A 19,473-nucleotide genomic window follows, 5' to 3' on the forward strand; every position below is an offset into this window, starting at 1 on the left:
AATTGATTCACAGGAGCAAGTCATACTAGAATTGGAAAAGGATGAGTTCTACACTCTTGAAGAACTGGATGAGCTAGATCAGTCAATGGCTTATCTGGCTAGAAAATTCTCTAATATTAGAGTAAGAAAGCCAAGACACTTCAAAACTAAAGGACAGTCTTTTAACAAAGACAATTACTGGAAAGAGAAAGGGAAGTACAATTCTGATAGCAAAAGTGGTTACAAAACCGGATCTGTTGACATATCTAATATAAGGTGCTTCATGTGACGACCTCAACCCTGGGGTCAGGAGTTGACGTCACCAAACACAATTACCAAAATATAAACAACAAGATTATTATTAAAATAAACTAACTTGACCCCAAACCAAGATCCGATCTAGGTTCAAGTGTGATTCAGGTTCACATTATTACAAACCATTTATTCAACATCTAACACATTCTAAATTTATTCAGCAACTCGTCAGACCTCATGGTCCGATACAAACTACCTCAGAGGAGCCGGGTCTTGAAGGGGCGGGAACACGGGTATGTCTGACTGGTCTTCTAGGCATCTGCGAGATATATATAACAGTTTGTAAGGGTGAGCATAATCGCTCAGCAGTACCAACATATGAATAACGGAATAAAACAATAATGTAACAATAATAGGAACATAGCTGTAATCATGTCATCAACATTAAATAATGAAAATCGGAGATAACTGGATATCACTGACTAACATGCTTTATTAAAACAACATAATAGTGTGTTGTGTAAGTACCAGAGTCCAATTTTAGCATGCTATTCATATTTAAAAAACCGCTGTATCAACTACTTATTCCCTTACGGGAATCAAAATCCAAATCAGATACGTAACGGATATGTGAAGACAGCTGATCAGGATATCAACACCAGACGGCTCTAACTGCCATCCCATTTATCTGTTCCGGAACTCAGAGACTAGCTAGGTCTCTGACCTGCTGGACTAATCGGTTATATATTGCGCACAACCGAATTAACCTCTTACGCCACCTCATAGGCCTACTTTGGCCCCTATGTATCCCATATCTGATCGTTTTATCCGGTTTTCAAAACACTTATACCTATCCCATTTTCAAAATCATTTATTTTACCAGCACACATATAAATCCAGTTCGCAAATCATTTCATTCGAGATAGGTACCTTTCGAAGTTACTTTTCCCCAAAAAAATTTAAAAACAGTGATTTATAACTATAGAGGATACGTAACTTAAAACATTTCTGTTGCACTACGAGAATAAAACATTTAGCTATTCATATGTACTGAACCATAAAAGAATGGTCAGGGGTACTTGCCTTGCAACGCTTTACAAAACCCTAAGTAGCTTTCACGCTGACTTCGGTCCTAGGGAAACTCGACTGGGATCTACAAATACAGAGTACCCTAATCAGTTATACTGACAAGCTTGATATCGTCAATTCCTAATAACCCAAATCCGATAACCCGGCTCATATAGTTATTATACACATAGTCACGTAATCACGTAATCCGAACACAAATAGGGGTAACACGTATGATATAAATACGTACGTTTATAAATACATTTTTAGAAATTTTGGCAGCAACTCCTTTGTTTATAAGACTACCCATCAATTACAATTGACGTCATCAATCACAACAATCCCCAATTTTCATTCCAATACCAATTCCACATTCGCGTATTTATTTACGTACAATTCCAATATACGATTTATTTTCGAAAACATTTTATCCAAATCATTTTATTTATTTATAAAATTTAGGACTCAGAATATCGTCATCACCGTCCATCGTTCGCTCATAACGAGTCATTGCGGTACGGCGGCAAATTCTCGGGGTACCCGGTAACTCGGATTCCAACCAAAAATTTCGCCAATTAATTATTAACAATTTCCCGCACGTAATTAATATTCATCCCACGAAATCACTCGAATAAAATCCTGCAGAAATCATTAAAATTATTATTTTAATACTTCAATTTATAATCTGCAAAAACTGGACAGGATTGAAATGAAGGTCACACAACCACAACACGCGCGGACGGGCCGCACACACACACGGACACAACCAACACACACCTACACACAGAGACACACACAACACACACACAATCGAGTACAAAGCACACACATATAACCAAGTATATACATATGCATATCAATGGAATAATGATAGAACCAAGCCAAACCGAAGAACAGTGGCGGCTCACCGGAAATAAGCCGGAAAACTGGAACAATGGTGACCGGAAGCACCAAGAGGAAGAAACAGGGAAGAATTGATGAAGAGTATAGAGGCTGAGAAGAGAGATTGATGTGTAGCCGAGTAAACACAGGGAAGAAAAAGAAATGAGTCACCCCTCCCACTTCTCTACAGCACAGCCGCGTGTCTAATTAAGGGACACGTGGTGTTTATTTATTCCCGGTAGCCCTCTGCTCGATTCCAATACGCGGTATTACCGATTATTCCCACGAACAAAATTAATCAGAAAAATCCTAAATAGTTTTAAAATATTACAAATAATTTGAAGGTGCTAAAATAAAAATTTTAAAATATTTAAGTTGTATTTGAAATACAACTGTACCCGCATTTAACGAAATAAACGAAGTAACGAGCAGGTGAGATTAATCCCAAAAATTGCTAAAATAATTTTAAAATTCTCAGAATAATACGAACTTGATGAAATATGAATTTCATGATTTTTGAAGATTTTCTGAATTAAATATGGATTTTACACATAAACACAATCAGAAAATCATTTAAAAATAAATAATTAATGAAATATTGATTTCTCAATTTTATTAAGTCCTAAAAATAATTATTTAAATTATAAAATTATAAAACCAATTTTATAAACAATCCAAATATTTATGGAATTAAAAGTGCAATAAAATCACTTTTCTGAATGGTGAGCTAGACGAAGAAGTTTATGTGCAGCAACCCCCTAGATTTGAGGATCCAAAATTTCCTAACTTTGTGTATAAGTTACTCAAGGCTCTATATGGACTAATACAGGCACCTAGAGCTTGGTATGACACACTATCAGATTTCCTATTAAAGCATGGTTTTACTAGAGGAACAATAGACAAGACTCTCTTCTACAAGAAACATGGTGAAGATATAATCCTAGTTCAGATCTATGTGGATGATATCATCTTTGGTTCTACTAATGAGAAACCGTGTCAAAGATTCTCCAAGCTTATGCAAAGTGAATATGAAATAAGTATGATGGGGGAACTAAGTTACTTCCTTGGACTCCAAGTCAATCAAAGAAGTGATGGTATCTTCATCAGCCAAACTAAATATGTCAAGGATCTTCTGAAAAAGTTTGGAATGATTGACTGTTCACCTGCATCTACACCTATGTCTACTGCAACAAAGTTGGATGAGGATAAAAATGGCAAGAGTGTAGATATCTCAAGCTACAGAGGGATGATTGGATCATTTCTTTACTTAACAGTAAGTAGACCAGACATCATGTTTGCAACATGTCTATGAGCAATATTTCAAGCCAATCCAAAAGAATCACATTTGATGGCTGTAAAGAGGATTTTCAGATACTTGAAGGGGACTCCTAACTTGGGATTATGGTATCCTAAGGGAACTAATTTTGAAGCTGTTGGATACACAGATGCAGATTTTGCTGGATGCAGGGTTGACAGAAAGAGTACTAGTGGAAGCTGTCAATTTCTTGGACAAAGACTTGTATCCTGGTACAACAAGAAACAACAATATGTATCAACTTCTATAGCTAAAGCTGAATATATAGCTGCAGGAAGTTGTTGTGCTCAAGTGCTTTGGATTAGAAATCAGCTAATGGATTATGGCCTAGTGTTACACAAAATTCCTATCATGTGTGATAATACTAGTGCTATATCTATAGTAGCTAATCCAGTTAATCATTCTAGGACAAAACACATTGATGTGAGGTACCAATTTATTAGAGAACATGCTACTAATGGTACCATTGAGCTTATTTTTGTACCAACAGAAAAACAACTAGCTGACATTTTTACTAAACCTTTGGATGAAGCAACTTTCACTAGACTTGTAGGTGAAATTGGAATGCTCAATTCTTCACCTTAAGGTTAGAACTCAGCTAATGCTTTGCAGAAGATTAATCTCCAGTAAATCAAAGTCAATTTGATTAAATTGTAAATTAACTGAAATATGAATTATAAATATTTCAGAAATCTCTGCATATTTGTTTTTCAAATTCAATTAACTTGGAATTTTTCAAATTTTGAGTAAACTGCTTAGTTGTTAATTTACATCATTTATATGTAAAATTAAAACAAGGCAGAATCACAATAATCAAAAGTATCTAGCAAACTGAGTTCTCGATAAGTATAAATTGACTTCTCGACAAGTCATTTTAGGACTTCTTGAGTGAGTCCTCGATAAGTCAACTCACTGAATTCTCGAGTGACTTCTCGATAGGTTTAAAATGACTTATCGACAAGTCCTTGTAGAGTTCTCTAATAATGTCCATTCACAGAGTTCTCTACAAGTACAATTCTTGACTTATCAATAACTCAAAACTGAAATAATTTAAACTGATAAATTATTTTGGTAAATTACTTTTGGAAAATTTATTCTAATTTTATTTCAAATTTATTCAAATAAAAGTTAGAATTGATTCACTCCGCTCTTTGGACATACTGGGTATTATAATTGAGTTCTCTATAAGAGTAATTTAAAATGACTACTCAATATGTACTTCATTTCTTTAAATGACTTCTCGATAGACAACTCCAAATGTCTATTTTTGAGTTCTCGACAAGTCATCTACTTTCACTATAAATATCCAGACTTATCGATTAATTTGAACTTGGAATTTTTCAAAATTCTAAATAAACCGAATATTTATTACTTCATATCCTCAGTTTATGAACTTAATAAATAACAGACCAAAAGAAACAAAAGGATGAAAAACTAAACAAATTTAATTCATAAGTTTTGTTCAGAAAAATACTTTTGACAAACTTAGTCTCTAATTTCTCTGACTTATTGACAAATCTACATGCTTATATGATTTCTTGTTTACGTGGAAATAGGTTAGTCCAGTGTTAGTAGACTAGTACATTAGTTATGTTATTTTGAGTATGCTGATAGTGGTTAATTTATTTGACTGAATGCTGATAGGAGGAGTTACTATTTATGTAGGGAGTTCGTGCTTATTTGCATGGGGAATAGTCACTCTCTAAAGTAAACTAATATTCTTGAGTACTTGCATTGGGAATAGTAACTACTCATTTCTAACTGTCTAATATGTGTATATGTTTATTATTCGTATTATCCGGGTAACTTAAGAGTCTATTGGTTTCTATCTTTACTTTCTCTATAAATTAAAAATGCCTCCCTCTTTATCATTCATCAGCACTCTCTTTCTAATAAACTTTTTAGCCTCAACACTCACTTATTGTTCTTTTTGCTCCAATGGCTGCCCCCGTTTTTCACACACTCAACCACGGTGTTTATCTTCTTGCTCGGAACTTGACTGACGATAAGGTCTATTATGACCCTTTTGGACTTCAAATCCGCATCAAGGGGTTCGTATGCAGCCCTTTTGATCTTCCACGAGAGATCTTTGATGAACTCTCATGGGATGATCAACTTGGTATTCTTTTCTTTGAGATGGAAGTCTCTCTTGAGCAGGAGAGACGAGCCAGGGTGGCTGAGCAGTAATGACTTGCTGCTCTGTAGCTGCAAGAGAGAATCATTTCTCTTGCAAACTCCATGTCCAGAGCGTACGAGCGCAGGGCAAGAAGGTTGGCGGCATAGAAGAAGAAGTCTGAACTAGAGTAGTTAGGATTAAGATTTACTTGTTAAATCTATGTCTTAATGTACTATGTTTCCATTTTTAATGAAAGTTCTGATTCTTGTCTTGCAATCTCTTGTGTGTGTAATAATTACTATGTGCTTATATCTATATTAAATTTTTTCTTCTCTGCAATAATGCTTGCAACTAAAATATCTTGCAATGTATTTTTTTAATGAAACTCCAAAAAGATACATATGTTCAATGCATTAGAGGTTTATACAACACATCAACAGGGAATTCAAATAATCAATTCACAGGTATTGGTGCTAAAACTGCAGCTAAAACAATTAAAAACCAAACTGTAGTTTACCCAGGCATAACAACACAAACACAATCCCACTCAGGTAACTCTCAAAAGGAACCTGTTTTACAAAAGGAAAAAATCCCCAAAATGTTCTTCAGTTATTTTGTTGTTTGAGAAAAAGGAACTGGTATCACAAACATGGAAATTTATCAGCTTTTCATGAATATCACTAATGCACCTTCATGTACAAAACAGTCTTAACAGACTGATAGGTTTGAGGGTAGTACTCCTGAGGGGGAGCTATCTAAATCCTCTCCAATTCAATTGGAGGTTCCTCAAGAAGGAACATCTCCCCTCATAACTCTAGAAGAGGCTGCCCTAGAAGTTAAAGCTAGAAGAACAATTGCCTTTGACAATGTCATAAGAAAGGCAAGCTTAGCACATTCAAGTGCCAGTGTGTTGCAATACACACAAGGGTTTGATGCTGGTGCACATGGCAGTAACCCAGTCAAATCCCCTCCAATTCAATTGGAGGTTCCCACTACAAGTGGAGGACAACACACTTTCATAACCATAGAGAAATATGTGAGTCAAACTGTGACCCCAGTCATAGATGCTTATGAACTCATTTTTCCGGTGAAATGAGTATGATTATCCCTATATGGTCTTCCCCTAATCATATGATCCCAGATTAACTCTTCTCAGCCACCTCTTATTTCTGTAGGATAAACAACAATTGAGCATTTCATGTGAGAATGAGAGATTAGATTGAGAGAAAGACAGAAAATAAGAGAGGCAGGATCCTTCCTGGAAAAAGGAGAGTTAGAATGAGTGTCTGGATTTAGCAATCCTTGTGAGGTAACTCTAACTCTTAAAAGTCATGAGACTAGTGCAGTGAGAAGTAGTGAGACTACTTATTCAAAAGAACAGAGAGCTTAGGATTTTCCTATTCTAATATACTTGGTAAACTCATCACTACAGACTTCACTAAAACATGAAGCTATTGATAGTGTTCTACATGAACATTGACAAAAGCTTGAACAATGTGCATCTAGCTGGATCTTTCTTCCTGAAGATAATGTCAAAAAGGGGGAGAATATATCCAAATGCCAAAACAGCTAATGGATGTTGCCAGATAATAATATTTTTTTTCTTGATAAGGGGAGAAGGAAGAATAAATCTAAATGCAACTCTGCAACTCACAAAAGAAGATCAGATGGAGAAATTGGGTTCTGCATTTAGATAAAGTTTTGACATCATCAACCAAAACTTGTGCATAATTTCATAATGAACAAGTTGGGGGAGATTGTAATATATAATAAATGATGTCAAAGATTACTGAAGCTGAAAATGTCATTAGCAATCAGTTAAGCTTGGGGCCAATCCTAAGTAAGTTGTATTGTTATCTAAATTTGTATTTTGTACTTGTAACACTTAAAGTCTGTAAAAATGTAAAGGAGCAGACTGGAGTCTTTTTCCTAAAATAGTCTCAAGCCTAAGGATTCTATCTGGAAGAAGATCAAGAAGATCATGTCTCAGAAGAATTTTGAAGAAGCTTGGAGTTGAATAAATCTGTTTGGAGAAAAATGTTCTAAGTCAAGATCTCTACAAGTCACAGATTTAATGTTATAGAGAAGTCATTCGAGAACTCTAGAATGACTTATCGAGAAGTCATTCAAACTCCAGAGAGTACCGACCGATAAGCAATATCTACTCGATAGATGAGCTATATATATCCAGTCGATGGATGAATAACATCTACTCGACGGATGAGCAATATCTACTCGACGGATAAGCTATAAATCTACTCGACGGATGAAAAATATTTACTCAACGGATAAGCAATATCCACCGGGAGTAGAGAAGTACGGAAAGTTACTCGAGAACTCAAAAAGATATCGACAAGTCATTCCTTCACTAGAGAACTCAGAGTTATCGACAAGTCTATATCCATTCAAGAACTCAGAGATATCTACAAATCAAGTGAAGTTATGAAGACTAGAGATCTCGATGAGATGAAGACCTCTACAAGCCAAACTCATTATGGAGTACCAGACATCTCGATAAGCCTTTATACTTATCGAGATATAAAGTGTTCAAATAAATCAAACTGGAGATCTCAAAGTACAGTCTCAAAGTACAGAATTGCAGATCAGTTTAATATCCAAGATAAACAATCAACAAACAATCCAACAGCTGGATTGACAAGTCTACAAAAAGCAGCTTGAAGAGTGTGCAAGATCAATGGAAAAGATTAACTGACAGAGGAAGATTAAAGTAAACACAGGATGCTAAAGATATGCTAAGCCAGAAATGGAAGATTTGCTTTTCTATAAATAGAATTGACAAGTGACAGTTTATGTGACAACTGAGAATTTTACGACGTAATTAAGTAAATAAAGTATGATTTATGTGCCATGATTATAACTTATGTGATTAAGTGTTGATTAATGGTCTTTATTGTATATTAGTATCTGGGAGCGTAGATAGAAGAGTTCCAATTTAAAGAGTCAGCTTATGAGTCAAGCTGTGTTGTCGGGCCATCAAGTAGAACGGAACCCGTCCTAAAAAGGGATTAAAGTATTTCAAATGTGAATTATGTGAAATAAATGTTTAAGTAAAGTATTGTGTTCTAGTGACGTGTCGGTCGATAAAGATATTGTGAAGCGTAATTGAAACGCTGAGCGTCGGGCCGTCGGGCCGTCAGGCAGAACGTGACCCGGTACGTGTAAAGAGGAATAATATTAAAAAAGGAAAATTTTATGATCAGACATGAGTTGTGATGTGTGAGTAAATGTGCTTGCTTGTCTATATACGTGAATACGTGATCTGTTAATATTTTTATGGATATAAGGGAATTATTTGATATAAATAAGGTTTATTTAACCTTTGAACATTTTTATAAAATTATCTGAGTAAGGTAAAGGCATGAGATTTGTTTTGTTATCTTTGAAATAGTCCTAGAGACTTTCTAAAAATGATAGACGGATTTATTTCATGATCGTTGCATTTTAAAATGATTTTTATGTGATAAAATGCTATTTTTAGCGTGAGCTTGTAAAAATCATATAAAATCAACCATACGCTCAAAAGTTTATTATGAGTAATGGTTGGAAAGATAATTTCGAGATCTACGTCTTAAAATTGTCATTCACAATAATATTCAAATCTCTGAGAGAGATATATTTAATATTCTATTTCTATTTTATTAGAGTAAACAGAATGAGTAAATCAAGCAAAGAAAAGGATTAGTGAATTACGAAACTACCCTTACCCCCTAATAAGAATACAAACTCATTCCCCCCTTCTTTCTTTTTCTTTCCCGTGAGCACCCCTCTCTCCCTCTCTTTCTTTCTCCCTCTCTCTTGATCACTCTCTCTCTCGGCTCTCTCCCCATCTCTTTTCTCTCTCTTGCATGCAACAACAAATACTCATCCAAATTCAAAGATTTCACCATCCATAGTTTCTATTTTCGATATACTACTTAAACACCATTTGCATGTAAGTGTCTATGTAGATTTCATAATTCAATCTCCATGGTTGTGTTCAAGGAAATATGATTTCTTGATATATGATCATAAGAGAAGTTTAAAGTGATTTTATGGTTTAAAACTCAATAGGAGACCCGTTATGGGCACTCTTAAGTTCGACCACCACCGGCCATGATCCAAGGAGAGCCGGTGGACTTTCAAAGTGTGATTTTCCAAGTGCTATAGTATGATCTTGCTAAGATACTAATTGCATATTTGATATTTGATGACTTCTTGAAGTGTTGTTGGTAAATGAAGTGTTATGTTTGGAAGATTATATGAAAGGTATATTAGTAAGTGATCTTGGTGTTTAGATGATTAAAATGGTATGCATGTCATAGGAATCCATATGCATGTCCCTAAAAGTTATTGCATGTCAATGTTTTAGGCTTCTTTTGGTTTTGAACCTTTGCTAGGTTCGAATTTTTATAAAAAATCAAGGGGAAAGGATGATTTTTATTGTGTGATAGTATGAATGGTAGCACTAAGTTGGTTTCAAGTGACTTGATTGGTTTTGTGCTAGAGTTGGTTCGAATTTTTGAGTAAAAAAGGAAAGGAGTAGTCATTTGCTTAAGGTGCTTAAGATTTAAGAATCAAAGAATCTTTGGTTTTGATTAAAAGAGTTTTTAGTTTGAATTTTTACTTTTAAAAAATGGGTTTTTGATTTTGATTCAATCTTATAAAGAGTTTTGGATTGAGGGATCAATTTTGCTTCGAATTTCTTTGAAAAAGGTTTTAAAGGATGAATTTTGGTATAAACTAAAGAGTGTAAATGATCCCTATACTTGCATGTCAAATTATGGTGTTGCATGAGATGATTCTTTAGAAATTCGAATGATATAAGTTGGATTTATAGAAATTTTGATGGATTATGTGCTTAAAGTGTTGCTTGTGTGTTTCTATGATAAATTGGAGATAGATATGAAATAAATAAGAATTGCATGTTAAGATCTAGGTTGTAATTGACAAGATTAGAGTCTAAAAGGATCATTGGATCTTTTTTTGATGATTTGTGTTAAAGCCGAATGGTTTAAGGCTATAAAATGAATGATTTGATGCTAAAGTGGATGCATGTGAGATTTCTAAGAATAATGTGGATTATTTTCTTGTTTGGTTCGAATTAAGTGATGTAAAAAGAAGGCTTTTGAGTCATTTTGATACGAGATTATGTATTGATATGATAACTCGAGTATAGATTTTAATATACAAGGATTAAATGTTATATGTCATATTTGTATTGCAATACGTTATCCTAAGTCTATTTGGTTTGGATATGCGAGTGTTAGTATATGTATATATGTGTTTATGGTGAGAGTATATATATATGTGCATACCCTTAGGGTATTACATTTAAGGGGAAAGTTAAGCGTTCCGGGAACGTGAGTTAAGGAACTAATTGAGGTTTTGGTTTTGGATTATAGATTCGGAGCGTGAGGGCATTCAGGCTAGGAAAGGGAAAGGTTTACTAGGTGGCAGTAGTTTAACCTTCAAGAAAGCGAATTGAGGCAAGTAACTCTATTTACTTGTGTAAATGGTTATAGAGAGGATATTGTTCATGCCAAGTAGAGTATTGAACTATTAAAGTAATGTACCCCTGTTCTAGATACCCTGTCATTGATATTATGAATTTGTTATTGATAAGCTTATTGATTCAACCCTTTGGTAACCCCTTCTTTCCTATTCTGATTATTTGTTATACCACGAACTGTTATAAACCCTATAAGTACCTTTACGAACCCCTTGTAATGATGCTTCATTCCTTGTTTACCTTATCCTCTATTGATCCTTGAAACGGTTTTAATTTCCCTAACTTGAGTACCATGTTATCATTGATCAAGATCCCTAGAATTGAACTTTGCTTATCCCTAATTCATTCCCTTAACTTTGAATTCTTGAAATTGAACTTAAGAATGAGTTTTGACTTGAAAGAATCCGAATGATTTCATATTCTTGGTAATGATAAAATGAATTTAGTAAACCAACCTTTTTCCAACTCAAGGTTTTCCAAACGAATTCCCGATAGATTGGATTGGGACGTAAGAGGCTAGTGGGACTAGTCCAGTCATAGTAAGACGCTAGCGGGGCTAGTCCAGTTTAAGGCTGAATGTGGCGCCCTCCAAACCCGGGTCAGAAGTTTGGGGTCCACACACACAACACTATTTATAACCTACTTATAACAATAATAAAGATAATAATAATAATATGCAGTGACCCTACTTACCAACTACCACGGACCGCAACAGGTTAAAGTATGCACACAAGCCAAACACACTTACTTATATTACAAACCGTTCAAATCCCCAACTAAACAAACTCAGAACTGAGTATTAAATATTATTACAACCTTTTACAAACTTAGATTATTCCAAAAGAAGCCTACTAGCTCAACTCGATCAACCTGAACCCCTAGCTCTCGCGCTGGACAGGGGATCCTCATTACAAACCGGTTCTTTCTTTACTGGAAAAGAACATAAACAACATCGCACAAATGAGCTAACTAGCTCAGCAAGTCATAATGACAAAACTGAGAATAATGATCATCAGGTGAAAATGGTTACGATATCACGTGAATAATGAATTATGATTTAGAATTAGATATTATACTTTCATTTTAAAAACCAAGGTTAGGCTGCTGATCAGTCACGCACTAACCCCAAGCAAAGCACACAGCACTGCTCTAACTACTGGATCCAAGGCACACATTGGCCTAACTTGACCATTATATGGTCTGACCACGAATCTTGTCCACAATTTTATAAAAACAATCCAATTCTAACATAACAACAGAATAAGCATTAATAAACAATAAACAGAATCATTAACAACATTGGACATTCAATAATGAAAATGCTTTCAATCTGCATAAAGATCAATATGGCATTTCCAAAGCTTGGCTGTTAGGTAATGAAAGAATTGGATAATAAAAGAATCGGTGTTTCAGGGTTTCAAGGATTTGGCCTTTCAAAGCATAAGATATAATGGTTTGAGTGTGTAAGCAATCTGGTTCAGTGTTTGATATTTAGTTTATATGTATTTGTGGAGTAGTATCGTATATTTGAGGTTCATATTTGGGTATACAACAATCAATGGTTTAGAAAGAATCGGGTTTACAGCTCAAGATCAATAACTGGAATCAAGGTTTAGGGTTCAGTGCTTCAAAGCACTTGCAATATAAAACAGGACTATCAATCACTACAATATCTCGAGAAAGTTCAGAACACTTGCCTGGTACTAGCTTATTATACTGCACTCGCTTTCAGCCACGACTGTCTTACTCCTCGACTACCTGTTTCCCTTTCCTACACCTTGCCTCTTCTGCTCACATATCATAAGCACCTATCAATATTCAACTCATACGATTCTATTCGACACATACTTCTATCTACCCTTCATTTCACCCAAATCCGATTAACGGATTGAAAGTTACGCAATAAACAAGTAAACATCGAATATACAGACCGACAGTTAACCAACAAGTCACATATAGCACATAACACATCACATAATCAATGATATATCATTTATAAGGAAGTCTCGGGTCATAAATAGGTTTTCGAATATTTAAAATGATTTTTAAAACATTTTTCAGAATTAAAATGGGTCGTTGGATTAATTTCGGAGTAATAAACAGGGTTCAGTTGGCCCATTTTGGCTTCAAAACAATTTTATAATAATTATCGAGCCTTGAAAATAATTTAGAATAATATTTTAAAGCTCGAAACTATTTTTCGGAATTTTTAAATCATTTTTAAATAATTAAATCTAATTAAATAATTAATTTAAATCAATTAATAATTAATTAAATCAATTAATCAATTAATTTTCGAATTAATTGACTAATTAATCAATTAAAAATTAACTGAAATTAATTAACTAATTAATTCAGATTTATTTTTGAATTAAAAATAATTTTTGGAATTAAAATAATAATTTTTGGAATTTTCAGAAATTAACAACGAATTTTTATAATTAAAATAAATAGGAAATATGATTTTTAAATAATTTATAAACAGAAATCCAAAATATGCAAACTCTGGAAACCTGGGGGACTAAACTGTTTCTTCCCCAAATGTCCAGGGGCCTGTTTGCAATTTTACAAACCCCCACCATCGACTCGTCGGAGTGTGGCCGGAGAACACGATTCCGGCCACCTCAGGCCACCAAACTGTCCAGAATTAATTTACACATTACCAAGAACTTATTTATGCAATCAAAACACATCAATCATCCCTGTCCTGGCCGGAAATTGGCCAGGAACATCGCCGGTTTCCGGCGAACTTCGAAAATTTTCAAAACACAACTCCCTTCGATTCAAGCATCCTCTGATAGCGAGCTATATACCAATCGATTGCAAATTTCATAAGGGACATAATCCACTATAAATCAACAGCTAATAACCCCTAAATCAAAAAGCCCCAAATTTCAATTGAAAACATTCATACGGGTTATAAACCCTAATTTTAAAATTCGAGAATTAAACCCAGTTTTGAGCATGTTATTGAACTCCAAATCAGACTATGACATATGAAAATCATCAGGAAAACAAGCTCTACAACATGCAATCATTAAATCATATAAATAATCATCCGAACAAAAATTCATATTTTTAACAAAAATAATTCGAAAATTAATAAAAATATAGAAATATAACCTTAGTTTCTATAGTAAAACGAAGCTCAGAATCTGATAGTACTCCTCAAATCCTTCGTTTTGGTTACTCAAGCTTTGAAAACAGAGATCAATAACACCTTCGTTTTGCTGTTTGATTCTCAGAAAGGTTTATGAATTTAGGGTTTTTCTCTGGAAAATTATATATTAGCTGACTGCAAATGATTTTGATACGAAATAAAATACGGTAATAGGCTATTTATAATTACGGAAAATTAGTATCCCATTGGATCATTCTGGATATAAAACAGTACGTTTATTTTTAAAAACTTATCCAAACGGTATCGGCTGTCGGGATAATTATCCAAATTAGTACAATTTGTACTGCGGTCTTGGTCTCAGCGCCTGGTTACACGTATTACGAGGTGATAATTGTGATAGTTTAATAAAAAGCTCCCGTTTCTCGAAAATACGAGTTTTATTGATTTACCGAAACGAATATTGTATCGAAAATGTTACGCCGGGACCCGCGCAGGACAAACCGTACGCCGGATCGAAAAAGTCGAAACATGGAATATGCTCGGAATATTACAATTGGGTTAGGAAGGAGTTCTCGGAAGAGTTTTGGGTTCCAAAAACGTAACAACGGATGACGTCGGTTGGTTCCCGTTTTTATAAAATAGATTTTAAATACCCGGAAAAAGATTTTATAAATTTCATATAATTTTTATAAATTCATAAATCAACATAAAAATAATTAGGAAGATATGACAATTATCTATATTTTATTTTGGACATATAAAAATTAAAATACTCAATTAATAATATTTTTAAACATCCAAACACATTTAACACTTAACGAATAATTCACAGAATAGATATGGAACACATATAATAATTATTTAATAAAAAAAAATAATTACACGATATATCCCGGATATTACATCCTCCCCCTTAAAAGGATTCTGTCCTCAGAATCTCCTAAGAAAACAAATGAGGGTACTTTCCTCTCATATTACTTTCTAACTCCCAGGTTGATTCTTCAACCTTTGGGTTTCTCCATAACACTCTAACTAGCTTCACCACTTTATTCCTCAATACCTTCTCTCTTTCCTCTAGAATCTCTATCGGATTCTCTACATATGATAAATCTGCCTGAAACTCTATTGGCTCATATTCTATTACATGTCTGGAGTCTGGATTATACTTCTTAAACATTGATACGTGAAAGACATTGTGAATGTGATCCATGTGCGGAGGTAACGCCAATTCGTAAGCTACTTTGCCAACGCGCTTTAGAATCTCAAAAGGTCCAACATATCTTGGGCTCAGCTTTCCTGTCTTTCCAAACCTCGTTAGTCCCTTCCACGGTGATACTTTCAGTAATACCAAGCTTCCTTCTTTGAATTCCATGTCTTTCCTTGACCGGTCTGCATATTTCCTTTGACGGTCCTGTGCGGCTATCAATCTCTTTTGGATAATTTCAACAACTTCTGTTGTCTCCTACTTCATCCCAATATACTGGAGATCTGCATTTGCGTCCATAAAGGGCTTCATAGGGTGGCATCCCAATACTGGCGTGATAACTGTTGTTATAAGCAAATTCTACCAGAGGTAAATGCTCGTCCCAACTTCCTTTGAAATCAATAACACAAACACGTAACATGTCCTCAATCGTCTGGATCGTTCTTTCACTTTGGCCGTCCATCTGTGGGTGGTAAACTGTACTCATATTCAGTCTTGTTCCCAAACATTCTTGAAAACTTTTCCAAAATCTTAAATTAAATCTTGGATCTCGATCAGATACGATAGACACCGGGACTCCATGACGAACTATAATTTCCTTCAAGTACATATGGACCAACTTGTCGAGTGAAAATCTTTCATTTAAAGGAAGAAAATGAGCTGACTTGGTAAGTCTATCCACTATAACCCAAATGGCATCATGATTAGCCCTTGTCCTTGGTAATCCAACTATGAAATCCATGGCCATATGTTCCCACTTCCACTCTGGAATCTCCAATGGCTGTAGCAATCCACTTGGTCTTTGATGTTCGGATTTAACTCTCTGACATGTATAACATCTACTAACCCATTCCGCAATTTCCCTCTTCATATCTGGCCACCAATAATTTTCCTTTAAATCTCTGTACATTTTGGTACTCCCTGGATGGATTGAATACCTTGAATTATGTGCTTCCTGTAAAATTTCATTCTTCAGCTCCGTCGCTGGTGGAATCTAAATTCTTGAAGAAAACCTAAGAATACCTTGATCATCCTTTTGCATGCACAATTCTTCACCTACCAAACGATTTATATCTTGATCCATTACATCTTCCTGACACTTCTTTATTTTCTCTAACAAGTCCGGCTGTAAAGTCATACTGTACACTTCTGCTTCATCAGGCTTGCAAACTCTAATCTCCAATTCCAGTTTCTGAAATTCCTTATATATCTCTTCAGGTACTGATAACTCATTTAACTTTTCCTTCCGACTTAACGTATCTGCTACAACGTTCGCCTTACCGGGATGATAATTAATCGAGCAATCGTAATCCTTGATCAATTCTAACCATCTCCTTTGCCTCATATTAAGTTCCTTTTGTGTGAACATATATTTCAAACTTTTGTGATCTGTGTAAATCTCGCACTTTTCTCCATACAGATAATGTCTCCAAATTTTTAAAGCGAAAACTATGGCTGCTAGCTCCAAATCATGAGTAGGATATTTCTGTTCGTGTGGTTTCAATTGCCTTGACGCATACGCAATCACCTTATCGTGCTGCATTAGAACGCATCCTAGTCCTTTATGAGAAGCATCGCTATAAATTACAAAATTCCCTTGATCGTCTGGAAGTGACAAAACAGGTGCTGTGATTAATCGTTGCTTCAATTTCTGAAAACTTTCTTCGCACTTGTCGTTCCATATAAACTTTTCATTCTTCCGTGTAAGCTTTGTCAATGGTGTTGCAATTCTTGAGAAATTTTGAACGAATCGACGATAATATCCCGCTAATCCCAAGAAACTTCATACCTCGATGGGTGTTCTCGGTTTTTCCCAATTTGTAATTGCTTCAATCTTTGCTGGGTCCACTTTGATCCCTTCATTACTGACTATGTGTTCTAAAAACTGAACTTCCTGTAGCCAAAACTCACACTTCAAGAATTTAGCATATAACTTCTTTTTCCTTAGAATCTCCAAAGCTGTTCTCAAATGTTCCACATGATCCCCTTCCGCCTTTGAATAAATCAAAATATCGTCTATAAACACAATAACGAACTTGTCTAAGTATTCCTTGAAAATTCTGTTCATCAGGTCCATAAACGCTGCCGGGGCATTGGTCAATCCAAAAGACATCACTAAAAATTCGTAATGTCCATTCCTTGTTCTGAAAGCTGTCTTTGGTATATCTTCTGGCTTGATCTTCAGTTGATGATATCCCGATCTTAAATCAATCTTGGAGAAGTACTTGGCATCTTCAATTGATCAAACAAATCGTCAATTCTGGGTAACGGATACTTGTTCTTGATTGTAAGCTTGTTGAGCTCCCTATAGTCAATGCACAGTCTCATGCTTCCATCTTTCTTCTTGACAAATAATACCGGTGCACCCCACGGGGACACACTGGGTCTGATTACTCCTTTCTCTAACAGCTCTTGCAATTGTTTCGCTAGCTCTTTCATCTCAACGGGCGCCATTCTATACGGGGCCTTGGATACCGGTTCTGTTCCAGGTGCTAAGTCGATTGCAAACTCAATTTCTCTATCTGGAGGAAGTCCTGGTAACTCGTCGGGAAACACGTCTGGAAATTCATTCACTACTGGAATATCTTCAAGTTTCGCTGGCTCCTGACTCCTATCAATCACATATGCCACGAAATGCTCGTATCCTTGTCGTAGTAACTTCTTGGCTTGAATCATCGTTAAGAACTTCTTTACTTGTTTCTGGCCCTTGAACGTTACTATTCTTTCGTCTGGCGTCTTCACCATTACCTTCTTATTTCGACAATCTATCTGGGCATCGTGCTTAGATAACCAATCCATTCCTAAGATAACGTCAAATTCTCCTAACTTAAATGGTATCAAATCTACGCAAAACTTACTACCAGAAATCTCAATCTCACAATTCCCACAAACTTGATTAACAGATACTCGTTCTTGATTTGCTAATTCCACAGTCATTACTTCATTTAAATACTCAACTGGACAATTTAACTTACTAACAAAATCTTGTGAAATAAACGATCGAGTTGCTCCCGAATCTATTAACACTTTGGCATATAAAGAATTCACATTAAGCGTACCTGCCACGACATCCGTATCCTGGATAGCATCCTTCATAAACATGTCAAAAACTCTAGCCCTTAGAGTCTCATTTACTGCTGGGGTAGACCCCATAATCCTCAATGCATTACTGACTGGGGCTGGTGTCTTGCAATCTCTGGCTATATGTCATGGCTTTCCACATTTAAAGCACGTAAATCCAATGGCTGGAACCTTCACTGCTGGATTCCGGATAGGCTGATCCTTATTTGCTGGCTCTCTTGCTGGCCGATTTCGGCACTTCCTTGAATAGTGCCCTTTCTTATTGCACTTGAAATAAACTACATTCAACTTATTACAAACTCCTCCATGCTTCTTCCCACATACTTGACAATCTGGAAAAGTTAATTTCATTTGATTTGGCTGATTCGCAGTAACTGGACGGTTGCCCTGGCTTCCGTCGCCTGTATTTTGTCTCTTGAAATTAAAATTCCTCCCTGGCTGAAACTTGCCCTTCTTAAAATTTGGAAACTTCCCTGGTTGTGACTGACCTTCATTCCCTTCAAATTTCCTTTTCTTGCTTTCTTTCTCCTTCTGTGACATCTCACTCTCTGTCTCTGCGATCATAGCCTTCTGTATAACTCCTGCATAGGTATCCAACTCAAAAATGGCTACCTTCCCTCTGATTCATGGCTTCAAACCTTGCTGGAATCTCTTAGCCTTCTTCCTGTCAGTATCCACATACGACAGAATGTACCTTGATAATTCCTCAAACTTACTCTCATAGTCCGTCACCGACATAATCCCTTGCTTTAATTCTAAAAACTTCCGTTCCATCTGGTCTTGGACAAACTGAGGAAAATACTTTTCTAAAAATAACATTTTAAACCTTTCCCAAGTAATAACATCTATTCCTTCCAACGTCTTCACCATCTCCCACCAATAGGTGGCCTCATTCTTCAAATAGTAACTTGCAAACTCAACCTTCTGTTCTTCGTTGACTTTT

Source organism: Apium graveolens, chromosome 10, assembly GCF_009905375.1.
Source record: "Apium graveolens cultivar Ventura chromosome 10, ASM990537v1, whole genome shotgun sequence".
In the NCBI taxonomy this organism is placed as follows: domain Eukaryota; kingdom Viridiplantae; phylum Streptophyta; class Magnoliopsida; order Apiales; family Apiaceae; genus Apium; species Apium graveolens.